Source organism: Meleagris gallopavo, chromosome 5 (assembly GCF_905368555.1).
Source record: "Meleagris gallopavo chromosome 5, MGAL_WU_HG_1.1, whole genome shotgun sequence".
In the NCBI taxonomy this organism is placed as follows: domain Eukaryota; kingdom Metazoa; phylum Chordata; class Aves; order Galliformes; family Phasianidae; genus Meleagris; species Meleagris gallopavo.
Window position 1 is genome coordinate 21,444,774 of NC_139408.1, and position 20,897 is coordinate 21,465,670.

Consider the following 20,897-nt stretch of genomic DNA (forward strand, 5'->3'; position numbering starts at 1 on the left):
CAATAACTACTACACATAAAACACCAAAGAGATTTTGCAATGTAGCACAATTACTGTTTTATGCAAGGTAACTGCCCTGCTGTGCTCTACTTCTGCGGCCAGAGTACTAGAGGAGTCTTGGAAAGGCTTGTAGACAAAAAGGTCTCACCTTATTCTGGATGTTCCTAAATGCAGGGCTATCCTAAATGAGCTATAAATTATGCTTCTGGCTCTATTTCATCAGGAGTTCCTCAACAGAAGTCATGCAGTTTCCTTACACATCAGTAAGTGAGAGACACTGATGTATAAGCACATGGGCTGCTAAAACAATTTTTGATTTACACTCATTTGGAAAACTCACTAATCTTAAGTACTGCACTTTGGGAAATATATGGCGCAGAGAACCCAGAATGACAAGAGCTAGAAAATGCACCACTGAGTAAACGTGTCCCCCAGATGAGAGAGAAAAGAGAGGGTGGTGTGGAAGTCCCATAGCATGTAAAGGTTATCCTGAAAAGGACAGTGATTTCTTGTCCTGCCTGATACTCTGGGCTGAGGTAGACATAACATGTCCAGTTTGCATCAAATGAACTATTAGAAATTGAGTGAAGCTATCAAAGCACTTCTAGTTAAGCACTCGTAGAGGCTGGTGGGGTTGGAGAATCACCTTCTTGGAGCTTTATCAGAAAAAATTTGGTTTTGTGATTGGTCAGGAATAGGTCAGTTTAATCCCAGTTCATATGTGGGGGTTGGGCTAGATGACTGCTTTGGTTTCAGCACTGCACTCCCCTTTTCTTCTTGACCCTTATTCTAAGGAGCTGGAGAGCCCCAGAGGCTGGCTTAGCAGGAGAGCCCCTCTGGGCTATATAGACTGCATTGATTAATTTGTTGTCACTATAGCCTATTTTTCTCCTCTCCCTGTCTTTTTTCCAAAATTCTTTTCTAAGAGGCACAGTAAGCAGCCAGCGTGAGTCCATTTCCCAAGGCAGGACTCCCAGAGTGGCTTTCAAAGTCAGCCTGATGTATCAACCCACACAAACTGTGGATGAATGCACACATATGTAGCAACAAGCAGAGCTGTGACACTGCTTACTGCTAAGTTGTCTGGCTTTTCTGTTGTAGAGCCTTCATTCACTTGTTTATAATCTTGACAGCTTCAACTGTTTGGGCTGGAATTTTACATACAGGGCATCTGCCTCAAACTGAATTATTTACTGAAATTTCAGACAAAATGACATCGTGTTTCTGAGAAGAAGCCTGGAAAAATACATTGTTTGCCTTGACGCATTTTTTTTTTTTTTAAACAACCTTTTATTTGGAAAACCCTAGAACTCCTGTTCTTTGGAAGTGCAATCAGATATTTGGCAGAAGAGGTGGCTTTTGTGTTGAGGATGTGCCTTGTCTGTTCCTGTGAAAAACTACCCACATTTGGCCAAGTTATAAGGCTGAAAAAGATCATGTGGGAAGGATCTGTTACTTCTGTCAGCTTAACTCCTGGCAGAGCAGGCTGCAGTAGAAAGTTGCCATCGTGACAAGTCTTGTGGATATCTACAGGCTGCCACCATATCTTTGTGCTTATACTGTCACATAGCTTATCTTAAGGCATAAAGTCAGTTAGGTTAGACATCTAAACTCCAGCATTAAGAGAATATTACCAAAGCTTCCAAGTCAATTGTTCAAAAGTCAGGAAATACCTGAATTAGAGCTTCCTATGCAATATTAATCCTACTCTTTTGTAGACAGTATGCATATACACATGCTCAAGATCTTTCCTGCAGCCCTCTTGCCATGCCTCAGCATGGGAAGCTGCAGGTCCTAGCCCTCCTGCTGCATTTGTTGCGGGTGATGGAAGCGGATGGAGGGGCATGAAGTGAAAAACTGAAGGTCTGATCTGGCCTAGCTGTGAGCAGTAAACTTTTCACAGGGGTCTTCTGAGTGCAGAATCTTTCTATCTGGGGAGCCAGCCTGGAACTGAGGTTGGCAGCAGCTCTGATCTGAGCATCTGCAGCTCTGGCTACTGACAAGCAAGAGCTAAAATCAAGGTCTAAGGATCCCAATGGCAGGACTCAAAGTCAAGGCCTATCATGGATCTTGCAGACACTCTGTTAAGCATCTTTCCATGTCTATGCTGCCAAAGGCCCCAAGGCTTCCTTCAAGACTAGATTCAATTCCATAAGCTTGCAGACCTGGTCAGGGGGCATGCAGTTCCCACAGTGAGGCCAGATGCAGGCTGATAGGCCATATGGGTGCTGCCTGGGGCAGCAGTGTTGCTGCAGAAGACACCCTGCCTTCAGCCTCCCCACAAGCTGCAGCAGTGGTTGTATAGCAGCATTTACGCTTCCAGTTCAACATTTAGAGAATGAAGAAAATACCAGCTTGCCTCCTGGGTCTGCAGCAAAAATAGACAAATTAATCTTTATGAGACACTTTGATACTATTGTCATGAATGCTATAGAAAAGCCCATGAGAAAACAGAACGATGTTGTTTTCAGAGCAGGGTTTGAATAGTGCACAGCGAGTAAGGCTTGAGGTCACAAACTGAACAATGAAGAGAAAACAAAATCTTGAATAGATGTTCCTGTAGCGAACAGCATCCATCCTGAGCACAGAGTGCGGCAGCAGTCCTGTGGAGAAAAGCTGCATCCTCATGCCGCAGAGGGCTGCGTCAGGAGTGATGCCAACACATGAGGGAGCCCTCCTAAAGGTGCGCAGGTAACCCAAGCGGACACATTGCTTCTACTGAAGTGATTTTTCTACCTCGATTTCACAGGTTTTCACACACATCAGCCCCTGCCAAGATATGAGGATGTGTACATTCCTTACGCATCAAAGGTCAACAGCAATGCGGTTACTAGGCAAATTTTCCTCATTAAAACGTTACCAAAGGCAGATGTTTAGGGGCCTACAGGATTTACAGATTTGCTCTCCAAAGAGCACGTTAGGGAAGATGACTGTTCTCCCGTTGGGCTGTATGCTGTGTTTTTGAAAGCCTCAGTACCCACCCCAGATTAAAGCAGCATGTTGCTGGAATCCTGGGCCTCCAATGAAGATGCTTTTCAACAACGCAAAACCACTAATGAGAAAACATAGACAGAAGGAGAGCCAGCCTCCAGTGGCCTTGTTTCTCAGCTTTGAGAAGCTTCCAGGGCCATCGGTGGCACTGGCCTCATAGAAGAATAGGTCAGAGTGAGATGAGATGCTCACTCAGTGGTTCTAACATTTGTCTATACTTGGTACACAAAAGGAAAGAAGAGAAAGTGAGAAAAAAACAAAAACAAAAAGAGAGATCCTGCTTTGCTACATACCATACGTGTAGATAACGTATTGCATTTTTCCAGACTAGGGAGACCTTCCCCTCTAAGTGTTCCAGTAATTAACCTCACTTTCTTGGCTGGTGTTAATTTGTTCCAAGTATTTGGGCTTTAGATCTAACCATGGGAATCTCATTCTCTGCAGAAGACTTGCCAACTATTACTAGACATTTACCACACACATGCAGGCCAAAAAAAGCAAGGCTAATTACACTGCTTTTTTTTTTTTTTTAAATATGAAATGAAGTGTATTTGTTAGAAGTTCACTGTCTTATAATAAAGGGGAAGGGTAGAAGGCAAGGCAGTGTCTTTTTGTATATATCCATGGACTACGGTGACAAAGAGGGAACTACCTTTCACTTCTTTTTACCCAGGATGTAAATCCTCTGCATGGCTTTAGGAGCCTAGGTGTGATGATCCACCACATGAAACCAGAGTGGAACAGTGCTACCAAGACTTTAGCTGTGAATAACTGAGTTCAATTATTTGGTACCAATGGGAGTTCTCTAAGTAAAAAAATCAAATAGAAGGAATTATCCGAACCAGATGTCGATTTCCCAATACTTTTTTTCTTTCCTCTTTTTTGCATTATGTGCTACCTGCTAAGGAGAAGGGCTTGTATGGGAAGAAAAGTGTGTGTGTGAGGGTGTGTGTAAGGGCTCTCTCTAACAGCATGACATGGAACAGAGTCACTCATGACAACAACTAGAGTAGAGGAAATAGGCTATGAAAATACCTATGAATTTGCAAGTCCAAATTTCTGCAGTTTTTGGACTCACTCCACACTGAAAAGGTTTTAAAAAGGCCAGTAAGGTATGACAGGATGGAGAGGCAGTCATAATGCCAATAGTGTTGACACTTAGGCTCTCTTATCAGGTTAAGTCTCTAATTTAACTGAATAGATTTTTTCTCCTGTTTGTTATTCATTTTCTAGCTTTTGAAATTAACAATAAAAATGTAATAATACCTAGTATTCACATAATCCTTTTATCCCTAGACCTCAAAGCAGTTCATAATGGTGAGTCAGTACTATTATCCACAGTTTAAGCCCATCTGCAAATAAATTTCTTCAGGGTCTATCTCCAAATCTGATTTTGCAATCCTTTACTTAGTGCATTTGAATTTATTTATTTTTCAAGTGGGCAAGTGTAAGTTGCTCAGACAAGTTTCTTTCTAACTTCTTTGGGACTGAGGTTGTTGAGTCCCAAACTAAAACTAAAGCAGACATCTTTAGCCTTTAGGAAGCCTAGAAAGTGGTGAGATAATTGCAGGCAGCATTCACATTTCTCCTACAACAAATTCAAATTTTCTGATTTACAGGTCTGTGGAGGAGATGAGGTGTTCACTTTGGGAAAGAGTTCAAAATTTGGGAATTTATTTCTGCTCCAAATCTAATACAAACTATAACAAATTAAAAAAATCTCACCAGAACTTAGTTATAAAAAGTGTTTTTTTCTGTTTCAAAATGGGAATGTTTAAAAAACTATTTTCTTTTTTACTGGCATTGTTGTCCCAGATTTCTTCCTCACAGTACTAATAACAGTATTGATTTCTTTTGGGTGGGAGGACAGAGTGCAATTCTCCTATCAGTGCTGATTGCCAACTTTATTCCTCCATGATTTATATTAAAGGAGAAGCTGAGGTTACTCCTCTGTGATTCTTATTCTCTTCACAGTGAATTGATAGTGTTTTAAAAATCAATTTTGTCTAATTTTTTCAGCACATTTGAAGTCAATGGTGGTGGAAGCAGTGGGCCTGTAGTCACATCAACCTCAATCTGAGAGCCTAGCACAAGAGACAGCATTCAGAGCAAGAAGAACCACAAGAGCTAGACCTGCTTACATGTGTGGCCCTCATGCTGTGTGTATCCTCTGTACTGCCAAAGAGGAAACAACTCCAGGAGGTGTGACAGACCAAGGCCTTCCCTCAGTACTCTCTTGCTGGTTGTAAATGGTGACTTTAAGCCCTGGTACATGATCAGTATCATCTATTCTTTCTAGATGTCAGACAGTGTAGTCAAATATCCTTCACCCACAATCCTTTTGCTTAAGGCATTTCCAGCCTCTCAGCTGGCACCAAGCCATACAGACAGTTGATTCAACATTGTCCCACTGGAAAGGGCAGAAAATATTTGTATGAAAGTCTGGGAGGAAAGTGAGACACAACTTTGATCACATACATCGCCTAGAGAATTTCTTCATCAATAGTGTATCCATGACATTCCCCAGGTCCTCTTCACCTCTTCCCTTCATCCCAAGGTTTCCACTCTTTTGTTAGTGCCAGATAACTGTTTACGTGGATAAACTTCAACAAAGATACAGAGATGCTAAATATTTTTCCGCAGATTATCATAGAATGACTTAGGTTGGAACGGACCTTGCAATGCAATGGAAAGCACAGCAATGACAGCAGAGCAGCAAGGTCCCAGGCTGCAACAAGTGAGGATTTGTGCAAATGCAACAGGCACAGAAATAAAGGAAAGATGCTGCTTACCTTCAGATGTCCTCAGGAATGCAAGAGTCTCCAGCAAGAAACCCTCACCTCCACTGCCAACCCTAAAATGAGGTCTGGGAAGGGGTGGATCCCTTGCTCCACACCTTCCAGTCACTTAGGTGCATTGCATGCAGCTGAGCTCCCCTGGGTTGGCCCTGCTTTCCCACCAGGTGCTCAATCACTGCTTCAAGTTGCGACTTAACATTTCCAATAGAACCTTAAAGATCATTTAGTTTCAACCCCCTGCCATGGGCAAGGTTACCACCCACCAGATCAGACTGCCCAGGGCTTCATCCAAACTGTCCTTGAATGCCTCCAGTGATGACACATACACAGCTTGCAAGCTGCCTGGAAATAGCAGGACAAACAAGTCCTTTCTCCAAACAGGGAGCTGGACATCCTTTCTGTAATGTGTTCAGCATTAGGTATTATATTTTAAGTAATCTCTGAAAACATCTGTCCCCCTTTGATTCTTGCCTTATTGGACATCCGATGGTGACCCATTTTAATGGCAAGGAGGTCACTCATTGTACAAAGCACTGCAAGAGAATGTGTCCTGTAAAGCATGAATATTCTATCACTTGTGCCTGGCAAAGACAAAGCCCCAAAGCCTGAGGATTCAGGTGAGTGTCTGTTGACCATGCAGAGTCCAATGCCAGCAAAAAGTGACTAGAAGAGAATACTGTGGAGAAACAGGAAATGTGCCCAAACAGCAAGGAAACTGTTTGAGTGAGACAGTCCTGAGACAGCCACACAATCTTTTGGTTTCCCCCAGAGCCAGCAAATGGTGAGTACAAGCCTCTGGAGCCTCATACTGCTGAGCTGAGATGAGAGGAATTTTTCAACACCCAAAGCTGGATCAAACCCTCCTTCCTGCCTCTAGTTCACAAAGCTTTTTAAGTTTTGAAGGGGAGAAAAAGTGATCCCAGATGTACAGCCCTAATTACATACTTAAATGAAATTGGATTAAGGTGGCTGCTGCTTGTCATCCTCTGAAGATGGCTCGGATGGCTGAGACGCTGTGGACCACTGATGTTGAAACACATATGAGGGGGATCGGCTCCAGCACTGCCGTCAGAGGAAACACAAACAGAAGTCCCTTTTTTATGCAGGACTTAGCTTCTAGACATTGGAGCTGTTATCTTGACATTTAACTGTTCTTTTAAAATCTGCCTTTTCCTCCTGTGAAGCCACGTGTGGGCAGGGAGGGAGGGCCTGCTACAAATTGATCTTCTTTGTGACTCTTAAAAAATAAAAAGATAATTACCCAGTAACAGTAAGCAGGGGCACAATATGCATCAGTCCTTTTAATGTGCTGAACATATGTCTAGCTATTTTCATTTCTACTAAATCAATCCAACGTTATATATCTCTATCCTGCTTGCCTCACACCCATATGCAACACATTTCAGTCAGTATACGTGAAGCGCATGGGAACTATGTTTCCTTGCTGTAAGCTGAATGGCAAGTCACCGCTGAGCTGCTCGGTGCATGCCCACGACTCCCTGGGGGAGCACGAGATTGCTGACAACAGGAGGATGTCAAGCCAGCCACGTGGATCTGATATGGCTCTGACACACACACAGAATTGGGGTCCCCCTGCCCACTTGCAGCCGGATGATATTAGCAGGACACAAATCAGGCTGCTCTATGCTCTCTGTCTGAGCAGGATTTTCGCAAAATGAATATTTATGGTGTTTTCATATTTCAGATAAACCCCTCGAGTCTCATAATGTTGTTTGAATCCAAATGAGGCTGATGGCCACGGCACAGTGCCCTACCACAAAAACCAACTCTTGCAAATCTGACCCAGTTCATGGAAGTTTAAAGCTAAGTCAGTGCAGAGTCTTGAATGATCCTGTGATCACTGCCAGAGCAGGGTGTTGACGGGCCCCCTATGGAAACACAGGCTGGGATCCAAAGCTTCAGGTAGATGACCTCACAGTTAGGGTTGCTGGCCCCTTGATCGCAGAAACAATGCTTCCTTGCCCCTCCTGGTCACTTGCTGCAGTGTGTGTATATATATAGCACACCAAAGAGAGGTGAGATGCCAGGTCAGAGGAGCTGTTAGGAGAAGTGGGTGTGTTGTGATGGCTTTTTAATATTGCTTGCATGTCTGTTTGGATGCTGTTTGAAGCACATAACTGCAAGAAACGCTGGAATGGAGAAAACGAGTGAAGCAGAGAAAAAGACAGTGAGGTGAATAGCTCTGTTGAAATCCAAGCTAGGGTTCATAGGAGTGGTGCTCATTTTTTTTTCAAGTGAAAAATCTGGTTTTTAAATGCTACAAAAGTTCCTTGCATTCAATCAGACTTCTATGCTGGTAACCTCGGAATAGCTTTGAGTGAGAAAAATCTGTGCCTTTGAAGGTTGCAGTGCCATCACACTCATCTCTATAGCAGCTATGGCTTCAAATAAACTCTTGTGACAGGAACAATAATTCTCTTCTGGACAAATGTTCTGTTTTACAGCTACTATCCAGCTAGCATAATAGGTGATAAAAGATAGTCCAGAGAAGCAGAGGACATGTAGCTGATGGCAGTGAAACAGCAATAGAAATTCAAGAGGTTCTGAATTTCTAGAATTAAAGAACATTGTGCTGGAAGGGGCTTTGCAGATCAGTGTTTCTCAGCTGAAGGTCAGGGGAACAACTGCTGGTCTGAGAAGCATTACAAGGCGTTCCACAAAACCACTGGGGGAAATAAACCTTCCTCCCTCCTGATATTCTCTGGCATCTGAGAAAGCAAGAAAATGCGACGGGCAGAGTTACAAATCACTAAGCAAACCTTTAAAGGTCAGCCTAATTTGTATTTGGTTGGAAATGGGAACCACTGTGGATCATGAACATTTTTTCTGGAAGTTTCAATGATGTTAAATCTACTGATCTAGCTCATTCTCCTTCCAGACTACAAGACCAGTTTGGTCAGTCATTTGCTCCTGACCTTCCCAAATAACTGGTGTAGCCACCCTCTGTAAACCTTCCCGGGCAGAGCTGCACCAAGGAGCAAAGTCCGGCTGCGATACGACACAGCTCTGTAACCTCAACTCAGACTGCTGAGGAAGAGCTGTGAGAAAGTTTGTAGAGATATAAGTAAAGTTAAATTACTGACAGAGGTAGCACTGTTGAGCTGGGTCCATACACAGCCCAAAGATTTGGTAGGGAAAACAACAATGTGGAAGGTAGAGAATCACAGAATGGCTCAGGTTGCAGGTGACCTTGAAGACCATCTAGTCCCAACCCCTTGCTGTGGGCTGCCATCTGCCAGATCAGGCTGCCCAGGGCCCCATCCAGCCTGGCCTTGATTGCATCCAGGGATGGGGCACCCACAACTCTGGACAGAGTGTGCCAGTGCTCACTACTCTGAGTAAAAAATTTCTTCTTGACATCTAACCTAAGTCTCCCCTCTTTTATTTTAAAACCATTCTCCCTTGTCCTGTCACTATTAGTCCATGTAAAATGTCAGTCCCTCTTCTGCTTTTAAGCTCCCTTCATGTACTGAAAATTTGCCTGTCAAGCCAGCCTAGCCAGCAGGGGCATCAGGGTGGTGGGCACATGGATGTTTAGCCTAATGCCTCTTTAAATCTGAGCTATCTTTTCTGCAAACCAATAAATAATTGCATCATACTCCTAAGCTGTGCACATTCTACTTGCAATCCCTCTGAGCCCAAAAAGCTGACCCCAGAGAAGGGCTGTAACAAATGTTCCTCTGTGTTAGGGGATGAGACAGGTCTGTTGGGCCATGCTCCTGATGGGTGCTGAGGTTCAGTGCCAACCCCAGTGCCCAGACTGTGAGCTCTGGGAGCTGAGAGTGCTGTGCCAGCGCTCTGCTCTCCATATGGCTCCCAGCCTCTGTGTGCAGAGCACAGGATAACTGTGAACACCCAGTGGATTTGTCAGAACTTCCCCACCTCAGAGGGGTGCATTGTGAAAATTAATCAGTTTGTGTTTGACTTTTTGACTTGGCACTCCCTCAATAACTCCTTCACACACAAACCCACAATAAAATAATTAGGCCTGTTTCTCTGACAGGCTGTTAAAGAAGAAAGAGAAGAAGGATGTGTCTAAACTGCTCAAAAGACAATTTTGGATATATATGCCAAGTAGCAAAAGGCATCAGTAGCTCTTTAAATTCCTTCATTCTGAAGCTCTGATGAACAGAAATAGCAAATGAATGGCTTCCAGAAATGATGGGAAATAGTTCTTGTTTGGCTTGTGTTTCTCTTTAGGGGGTAGGGAGGGCTGGAAGAGGGGGAGAGCTACGAAAGAATTAGTTTCAAAGAAATAAAGTATGTTAAACATATTTTGAAATAACTTACTCTATTTGCAAAATAGAGTAATGGAGACCATGCTCACAGCTCCATTTATGTATATAAATATACATACATGTATATTGTGCAGAATGCAAAATAATTCCATCTGGAGAGTTGGGTATTGTCTTGCACAAAAGGCTTCTACTTGAGTCATTAATAGTATATTTTATTAAAGGAAAATTGGCTTCAAAAGTGGTTGGGAATTGTGGGAATAAAATTGGGATGAAAGTAATTATCCCCCTGCCCTGTCTCTTCCCTTGTGTTCATTTTTCTGTTCCAGACACAGACGGCAACAGCAGCTCCTCTGTCTTCTGTTCCTTCCATGTTTGATCTTCTGCCTGCGCTTTCTTCTGCTGGGTCCTGGAGCCCGTAGGAATGAGGGTATTGTGTCCATGTTGCATGTGATGACATATGTTTGAACCAGCACCAGGACAGCCTGGCAAGAAGAGCTTGAAATCCAGTGGGACAGAAGAGTAGGCTAGGTCCCTGCTGATGAACAACTCGCCTGCTTCTTTGAAACCCTGTGGGGATAAAAGACGTGAGAAGAAAAACTTGAACCTGCTGTGGCACCTGCTTTTTGGTTTTGCCAAAGTGTTTGAGGAGGTCAAGGACAAAACAGGGCTGAGCAAGTCAGGGCGTGCAACACATTAGTATGACATGGGACACAGAGGTGTTTCCCAGTATAAGAAAGCAACCTGGGAAACCCCACATCAAGACAGATTGGCTGAGTACTGGAGAGCAGAGGAGCATTCCAAATGCCATTGAGAAGAAGTGGGAAGCAACATGTGGCAATGAAAATTTGCCTGGGCTGCACTTGGGCAAGAGGTTTTGTGCTGAGCTTTTGTAGTTCATCTTGACTGCCCCAGCCTGGGAGAGAGATGATGCAAAGGGACAGAAAAGCCATTTTGTTTAGAATTCAAGAGGAGTGAGTACAGCTCCTGGGTGGTAAAATTATTCTGTGATTGAATAACTGATTTGAAAAGACTACAGAATGCCTTGTCTTTAACATAGCTAAAGCCTTTTGCTTTTAATCAATACAATGACTAACGGACTGAAGGATCTTTCCTAAATGTCTACCCCATGGACTACTGCTCTTTGCTGAGCAGGCTGGTAGTGAATTCTTGACGATGGTGACTTTTATTTCACCCAAAAACATTGCATGTCACAACTGAGGCAATAATTAATGCTTATTGGGAATACTGGATACTGGTTTTAAACAATAAATCTGCAAACCAATGGAGCATAATGTCATATGGAAAAGGCTGTCTGACTCAGCAAACAGTGAGGAGAAAAGAAATAGATAGACAGAAAGAGGAAGAGTTCAACAGAGAGACAGTAAGAGTTACACAAGTCTCAAACAGAGGGAAGTGGGAAAAATCACTTTTCCTCTTGTTAAAATAAAGTAATCCATTCAGTTAATATTAGGTCAGGACAAAAGGTCTGGGATCTTCCCACTGTTAAACATTTGCAGTTGGAGTGCAGTATCATAGCTAGAGGGGAATATACAGCAAGTATTCCAAGAAAAAATCCACTCATGATGTTAAGTAACAGAGTGTGTGTTAACTCATGTCAGTGCGCCATCGTTGTCTGTGCTTCAAGGGGTATTTTTATCCACAGCACTATAGTATCTGAAAAATCAAATGAGATTAAAACCCAAACTATTTCACTGCTGTACAAATTCACATTCAGAAAGAGCTTTTACTTATATCAAATGCTTCAACCACAGTACATAAGGACCTGCTCTGTTATCTCTTTTGCAGATGGGTAGAGTAAGCAGAAAGGCAACATAGCCTCTCTACAGAAGAAGTCAGTAAGCATTTACGAATTAAATACCTCGGTACCTTACAGATGTGGCCTTGCACAATTTGCCTAGGGTTAGACAGGAAGTCTATGGCAAAGCTAAGAATTGAATCCAGACCCCCAGGATAGTCAGCCAGAGCTTCTTTCAAAACCCAGCTTCACAAGCATGTGAGCAAGCCACTGGAAACTCTAAATGAACTCTCATTATGTCTATTATTTCTGCTTAATTAAACAAATCTTAACAAACATGTGGGATGTTAGCTCCCCTTCTGTATAGAACAGCGGATAGACAGCTATATGCATAGAGGGTAGGGCTGGTGATTAACCTTAGTAGCATAATTATTGATCTAAAATACAGCAGCCCAGTTTGCTAGGGTGGTCTTTACCCTAGAACTGCACTCAGTTTTGACCCTATGTGCATGGAAATTGTGGACAATTCAATGCAGCCAGGGTAGTTCTATGAAGCCCTGACTGCTGAGCAACATGAACTTGTTTCTCCATAACATAAAATAGAAGCTGACAAAGTGCAGATTGCAACTGTTTGCAACCATGTGCCACTTGCAGCCAACGTGCCCTTTATGTGCTGTCCGCAAAGGAATTTTGCAATTGTCACCATGCCTGGCAGAATCAGCCTGTTGCTGCTGGGGTTGGAGCTGTCAGCCAAACATGAAGCTAGACAGACTGTGGAAGCCCTCATGATTGCAACCATGTCCCTTGAATGAGGAAGTCATTTCAGGGGTCTGCTCCAGGGTCCCCTTGCTGTGGATGTGAATAAGCCTCTAGGAGAGACAATTGTGAACAATTGTAATCCCTGATCTGAGCAGCTAGACTCTAACTTAGGAGTGAGCTGAAGACTGAAATATTCATAGATGTTACAGGCAAAATCATATCTCTCCACCCAATCTCTTCCAAACTCATAGCTTCAGAGAGAAAAAGTCAGCCCACAGCAAGTTCTGTGTCACAATAGAAAGATTGCTTCTGGTACCTGGAGAAGGAAGGCCACATTCCCCTTTTGAAATTGCCAAGTTTACTGAAGCAAAGGTTTCTTTTTACTATGATTTACACTCACCAGCCGCAACTGAAATTAGCACCATATACCAGGACTTGAATTATAAGCAAAACTGCATCAACAACTCAAGCTTTATATAGCTTTGCTTGTAGACTTTGCTACAGCTTGTAACAGAAAATCTTGTTTGGCTCTGTGCTCAGCATATGTGTAGTCATACAGTAACAAGCACAGAAGAGATCTCCAGATCACAAAAGATCTCCAGACCCTTTCTAAGCAAGGTGTAGAATGACTCACATATCAGAACAACTAGTATACCTGTAGGTAACAACATGGCACATACACATGTGAAGGCTACACCCCTTCATACATGGCAAAAAAATAAAATCACAAATAGACAGACATACACAGCATCAGCTGTGCAAAGGTAAAGTGCAGATCTACATTTTGAGCTTCTGTCTTGTGTTAGGTACCAGAGAAGGGAGGAAAAAATCAAACAACAAAAATTCTATATTGGATCCTGAAGCATGAATTTGCTTTAAAATAGATATTAGACTAATATCTTCATCAACAAATAACTATACATGCAAGATGTTGGGAGAAGTGCTTTCCAAAATCTCCATCTGGTCGATTCCATCTTTCTCCCTTCTTCTCTGACCTTTCTTATACTATGCTTAATGAACCTTCTTGTTCCTTGGTTTGGAAACATCTTCCCACATGTATCACTTTTTTTTAAACTCCAGAATAAAATTGAAGAGATATAGCACTCACTAAAACTTTAGCATTATTCCTCTCCTTAACTGATTTCAAAGAAAAATATTCTGTGCAGATCTCCTTAAATGAACTGTCAACAAAGTATGCTCCGGGCGGCCAAAATACAGAAAAGTCACACAGCATGCTGACTGGAGAGCAGAAAAACAAACCAAGGAGTCTTTCCCCCAAAACAAGAGGAGACGGACCTCATCCCACTGGAGAAGATCTGAATGCTGAAGGCTTCCCTTCATGCCTGGCTGAGGAATCCAACCCCTCACCTCGCTAACTTCGCCCTCAGAAAGGTTATCTTGCAATCAGACATGTTGCGTTGCGTGACTTGGATCCATTGTTTATAGAATCGTCTAACTGACTTCATATGTATCTGGTCCAGGGAAACTGATGTTATTAAAACACAACACTGAGACACTGAGCTCCGATAGCAGTTCAACATGAACAAATAAAGCAAGAGTTTTCCCCAAAGTAAAGCAAAGCAAGGATCCCGGCCTTCATGTGAACTGCAGGGATGAAAGGAGGATGTGATACCATCATCTGAACGTTGACCTTTTCACTGTTGTTTCTTTTTCCAGCTCTGAGCCCCAGTGCTGGGTCCCTCCCACTTTCTTTTATCCCCTCAATCCAACTCTCACAAACCCCTGGAGCAGGTAAGCTGTGAGCTGAAAAGGTTTTTCTCATGTTTTGACTCTATTTATTGCTTTTGCAGCCCGGTCAGAGTATTGCCTGGATTGTTAGTTGTAACCTTTAACCCCCAGTATCAACTCTGCTTGCAGAAAGTTCAACAGCTCAGGTTGAAATGGGCACATAAATTGAAAGGTAAAAAGCACAGGCTGCCTGGCTGTATTTGTGATGTATGGTTGATACCTCATTAGGAACATTGACTATGCATTTTCTGTACATGCTGCTCAATGTTGGTATCAGAATTTTTGGAGTTGAGTCTCTGTTATTCCTGATCAATATGGTACAGTTTCACTGAAGTCTGTGATCCTTTAGCCTTTGAATACTGAGACTTCCAGTATTCGGCACTGCAACATTAGGAAAGAAAAAAAAAAAGCATTGTAAATATTTAAAATGCTGTGTGCTTATATACTATAGAAATACTGATCATGGAACTGCACTGGAAACTGGAGAAAATTTGATGTTCCACAGGGAGGTGCCACAGCTGTTGAGTGAGAGCTTTGGATGACTGAAGAATTTAGTTTGATAAGAACAATTAACTGGCATATATCAAGGAGCTTTCATCCAGAGATTGCAGCATTCTTAGAAATGAAAGGCAGGGGAAATGCTTTGGGTTTTTCAGACATCAGCAGAAATTTTGGAGGTGTAATACTTTTATCTCACATCACACAGAGAAGTAAATAATAGCCTCTGCTTTGCCTTCACTGAAGAATAAATGTCTACAGTAGAGTAGATTAAATCTGGCTGATGCATTTAGCAGTGCCAATACTCATTCCTGTGAAAAAAAAAACACACCATTTCTATAATGAGGAGAGGCTTTGCATGTGAACAAATAAATTGTTCCTAGATTGTCTGGAGAGGAGGTTCACTAGAATTTGGGACTACTAAAAGGAACGGCAGGACCACACTTGCTTTACTGAAATTAAATTTCATCACTCAGGATTGTTGTCTAGTCCCACACCACTTGAAGAAAAATAAAAAAATAAATTAAAAGCTTAAGACAGTCATGACTGAAGATAAAATAGAAAACCCCTTGTCAGAGCTCCCTGGACTGAGGAATGGAGAAAATAAAATCCACTCTTCTGCATTTCCAAGTCCACGTTGCTATTCGCATTACACAGAGGACATGGGGAGGGCAAGGATAACCCCTGCTGCATAGTGTAATTTTCTGCCCAAGAGGGAAAAAGAGTAGGAAGACACTAAAATAGTAGGTGTAGACTCTAATTTTCTCTTAGGAACAGAAGCTATTCTGAAAATCCTGCTTACTTTTGTGCTCAAAACCAGATGGATTGTAATGGTAATAAATGAATTAAATCTTTATCATCTGGCAGCAAAGCCAAGAGAAGAAGGAAAAGTATGCTCAAAGGGTTAGAAAAGGACTCCAAATTCCCCATAGAGGAAACAGATGTAAATCTGGCAAGCTGTCTTTTGGAGATCCAAGTATTGTGGGTTGAAATGAGGTCTGGGTTATTCAGCCAAGTCTATTGTCAAGTGTGGTAATCCCCATTTTGGTGTACAAAAGATTGTGGTCTTGAGATGTCTGGACGTCTTTCTGTACCATCAAGGGTTTATCAGAGCATATGGGATGCCTACTTTGCCAACCTGTTTATGTTGTGATACAACACCTTTTTATAGTTCCTTGTCTCTGGCTGATCCAATCGCAAAAGACAGATGTCAAGATTTGATATTGTTGGAACATCAACTGGCTTAATGCTATTCCAACATTTTTCTAGAAATCCAATTGTCCTATGGAAAGGAAAATCACCACATCATACTTTTAGTAAATGAAAAGGCATGCTGAGGAATGTGTAGGATGTGAAAACCCAACAAGTTAAATCAGTGCTTTTCTTGAACACACTGCTGCAAATCAAATGACGCCTTTATTACAGCAAATGCTTTCTCTTGGCCACTTAAAATATGTTGCCTTGACTGCTTGTTCTCACAGAAGCAAATTTCTTATTCTCTAGCCTTCCCTCAAGTATTTTTCTCAGTGCCATTGCACCTTCGTACAACACTAATAAAGTAATCAGGAGGATAATTCTTCCCTTCTGTGCAGAAGACATTTGTGAATCCCAAAGGATTCTAAATGATTTAGTTAACAAGATTAATGGGATTGAGATAAAGAGATTTCTTTGGGTGCTTACAAAATTTCAGCCCCCTATCCATACCCATTAATATTTTCAGTAGCAGGAAAGGGCCAATTTCAAAGACTCTTCTGGTCTGAAGACAAGAAGTTTGAGGAGAAACAACGATCAGCCTACCCTCCAAGGTTTTCTTCCTTTTATATTGCTGCCTAGACATTGATGAGATGCTGAGATGGCAGACCTTTTGGATGAGCTTGGAGGGCTTATGGCAAAGCCCAAAATGTTCTTGAAGAAAAATATGCCCACGGTTTGTCATATACTGGTATCAGGAAAACAATGCTTCTGTAAGAAATTCTTGAAAACCTGGATCTAGGAATGCTCTGGAGAAAAGAACTGCTTTTGCTGAGACTACATGGGCCAATGGGGAGGATCAGCTGGGCACTCGATAAGGACAGGCTCTGCCCTTCTGTTCCCTTCTGCTTCCTTCTGTTCTGGGATGAGGAAGCTCTGTGCAATCTCTGCATTTCCACGAACCACAGGAAAATCAAACAGAGATCTAGTCAATCAAAATGTTTTGCTTGGATCTTCACTATGTTTTTATATCAATTAACTGTGAGAGAAACATCAGTTTCTCCTGCTGGAGATGTTGGGAGAAGGGTAGGTTGATTATTGTTTCTCCACAAAGTTCTGGACTTCAGTCAATAAAAGTCTTTGAAATTGGTTCTTTCCTGCAACTGAAATCATTCTGACAAAACTCATCTTTTCTAAGGGGTGTCTGGGGGGCAGTTTCTTCAAAAAATGCTTCCTGAACCCTTTCCCAGGAAGGCAGCTGATAGCTGAAGCTGCCCAAAGAGGGATATTCCCTCAAATGGTCCTTTTTTGTCTCCAGAAGCACATCCCTACTCCTACAGGCTGAACTTGGCTGTTACTCAGACAGAGCCCAACACATGTTAAACACTATTTGCCTTTGGCTCCATTGCCCTAACTGTGACCCTGGAGGCAAGCAGACAGGAGGGAACCGGAGGGCTGAGGAAGATTAGGAAGAAAAACTGTCACTGCACTTTCTCGGTCTCATGGGGGAAAGCAGTCCTCTCCCCACACCAGCTCCTGTGTCTATGTGGTGGGAGCTGATGTGGAGACAGCAGCACACAGATGTCTGTGCCCACCAGCGTTAGGCCTGGACCTCTACAATTACCATGCATGTTAAATACACACCCCAGGCTATTCCACCTGGGCAAAACAGTGGGTAGTGAAGCAAAAGCAACAATTATAATGTTTAAGTTGTGTAGCAGATCTTTTAGTGTAAAACAGAGCTCTACTACTCACTTTCCCTTACCATGCTTATCTCTTCAGAATTGCTTTTGTCAGTCAAACACCCTGTTTTTTTTCTTGAATTCATGCTTTTCTTTCCTTGACCTGGTTGTCTTGGCACTCAAGGCACAATTTCTAGCCAAAGTAACTAGGTTTAACCCATAGATCAATGCACCATTCCCATATATTGTCAAAGAAGTGTCAGTGAAGTTTACTGAATATGCATTTTAAAATGTATTTGTTTGAACAAGCTATTTCATTAAACAAAATGATATCTCCTCAGTTTGTGAAAAGAAAGGCAGTTTTTCACCAGTGGGTGATGTTTCTTCCGAAGTACCTAAAGAACTGCTATTATAGTGGTAGAGACCCATGAGGATGCTGTTGGCTGAGCAGATAAACCTAGATCTGTGCTATCATCCCACCCAGCATACCTGAGGCCTGACCTGCAGAAGTCCAGGCTGTAAGCGAGGCTATTTGCTAATACTGTGCAGAGTTACAATACATCATCATTTCATATCAGTGCCATTTTGCAGGACAAACAAATCACCAGATTAACAGGCATTTCAGTTGTGCTGAGTGCTGAGACATCACAAAACAGTCAGTATAACACAAACTGCATTATTTTGGCATAATTTTGCCCCACTGGATGGAGACCAATGAAGGTTAGTAAATAACATTCCTTGGGCTAGCATCAGGGTCAGTTTTGATTAGCCCCCTAACCTCCAGCCTGAACCTTCTGTTTTGTTGGTCACTAGGGCAGACCAAGGCAAGAAGTGATGACTACCTTTCGGTGATGACTTCTAAAGCTGACTTTGGGGAAGCTGTTCTTGCCCCACATATTCACACTGCCAGAAGATCTTGTCCTAAGCAGACCTCCTGTGGCTACCTCCATACACTCGTCCTTCAGCCAAGATGTTTTCTTGCTTCCCATACCCTTCCAGTCCCAGTTCTATCCAACTGGAATGTGAGTACTGTAGAGCAAGACTGTGGTGATGACTCGGAGATAGATGCCAAGATTAAGCCTATTCAGTGGCAAGGGTAGCAAACTGCAGCTAGAGATGGCCTGGGGATGCTGCGCAATTTCTACTGCTGCAGCTTTAATGGACGAAGTTCAGACAACTGCCCAAAGAAAGAACTTGTCTTATGGCACAGGCTGTTGGACAGGATAATCTTTCAAAGCCTCCTTCGGGCTACATTTTTTATTGCTTACACTGTCACGCAGTTTCTTTTTCTCTTTTCTGTTGTTATGTAATGACAATGAATCCAGGAGCACTTTCCTTTAAGACAGCACGCAGTAAGCATTTGTCTGGCAGGAGAACATTACAACATTTTCCTCACTGATGCAATGCCTGCAAACCATGCAACATAAGCTGTAGCCGTTATACATCCAAAATATCAAGCTCAATCTCCAGGTCACAATTAGCTCTTCATAAAGACCACATGTGACATACTAATCATGCAGTAACAAAGTTTTCAGAGTGTTTTTCTAAGCTGACACCATCTCTACCTTTTCTTAAGTTTCAGGGCTAATTCTATCACATAAAGTCAGTTTTTAGTACTACATCTTACCCAGAGGGTCCCGGACAGCACTTTCTAAGCATATTCTCAAGAGACTGAGTATTGCTCTCAGGGAGGTGTTACTTCCAAGTGTTGTACTTTGAGTACCAGGTTCAATAGCTGTAGCAAATATATATTCACCACTTAACCTAAAATAGATTTCCTGTCATCTTATTCATTCATTTGTAAAACCATATTCTAATACCATATTCTATCTAAACCATATTCTATCTGTCAACATTATTCTAGTTTTCTGGGTTCTCTTCACATCCATTTTTATAGGTGAACATTTGTATAAATGTGCATAGAAAATAAAAAAAGTGCTAGAAGAAGCTAAGTATGTACATGTAAATGTAAGGAAAAAAGAAAGAAGAAGGGAAAAAGAGTGTGTTTCATGTATGTGCATTTGAACATTCACACATTCACTTCAAAGACAGCAAGAAAGGAAAAGAAAGGAAAAGAAAGGAAAGAAGAAAATGCTAAAAGTCAGGTTTGTAAAGGAAGCAAAATGCACTTTTGGGTAAAGTAGAACTTTAAATGCTGATCAGTCAGGCAGTCCATTGCAAAGGCAGTGGTCATCAAGCAACAACAAAAGAGCGCACAGTAAATGGAAAATTCCAGACTGGTATCAATAAAGCAGTTATAAGGTGCAGATATTGTGGTGATGCTGGAGTTGACAGGCGATTTTTTTTTCATTTCTTGCAAGACACAAAATCATAGAATCATAGAATAATAGAATGGCCTCAGTTGAAAAGGACCTCAAAGATCATCTAGTTTAACCCCCCTGCCGTGTGCAGGGTTGCCAACTGCTAAACCAGGCTGCCCAGAGCCACACAAGACCTTAATCAGTATTACTTGAAATTCTTACATGGGTTTTTAAATGACAAGAAACAGTGAATTTTAATGGCTCGTTTGAGTGCTGTTCCATTTAATTTCTATGTAGGGCAATATTAAACTTCTAAATAAATAACTCGTATATAAAACAGTCTCCCCCTCTCCCTTTTACATAATGGGACACAAACACATGCACTCACACACTCATATATACTCCAGTGAGTATCTTTGATGTTTTTCCCACCAACTGGGGGAGTACAAAGGAAGGGCTGAAGTGTGGTATGGATCAGACAAGGACAACATTTTAGAGAGAAGACTTATGCTTTCTTATTTCACCCTTCCCAGTCCTTATTTCTTCTCTATAGGAAAATAGAGCTTAGAAAATACTGAGTTAAAATTATGACTCTGCCACAAGCCAGCACAAATCTCACATTGTGAAAATCTCTCCTGACATTCTGACAACTAAAGGCCAAGATAAGCGGTGCTTCAGTTATTGTCAACTTTGGGTGCAGGATTCAGACAGCGCACACTCCAGGCAGATGAATGAGCTGAGAGCCTCCCCTTCCTTACCAGGCCTATGCATACCTGGTTCACTTCCCTTTAATACACAGCTCAGATGTGATGCGCAAAAAAGTACAAAAGGTGTAGTTCCAGTACAAACTCACTATCCTAAATATTTTAATCAATCAGCACAGGCTGGAAAATTATCAGAAAAAAGAGGAGAGAAAGGATTTTGAGGAGAAATTTTAGGGACTGAAGCAAGGA

The 20,897-nt window shown here is 42.1% G+C and overlaps 1 long non-coding RNA gene across 1 annotated transcript in view; it reads right to left on the minus strand.

The window, feature by feature from the left end:
* Nucleotides 1–10,239: 10,239 nt before the first annotated feature.
* LOC146544277 (uncharacterized) overlaps nucleotides 10,240–20,897 on the minus strand; it is a 73,716-nt gene continuing 63,058 nt past the window's right edge. The window contains exon 8 of the long non-coding RNA XR_014883481.1: nucleotides 10,240–10,615. This is a non-coding gene — a long non-coding RNA (uncharacterized LOC146544277). The remainder of the gene's footprint in view (nucleotides 10,616–20,897) is intronic.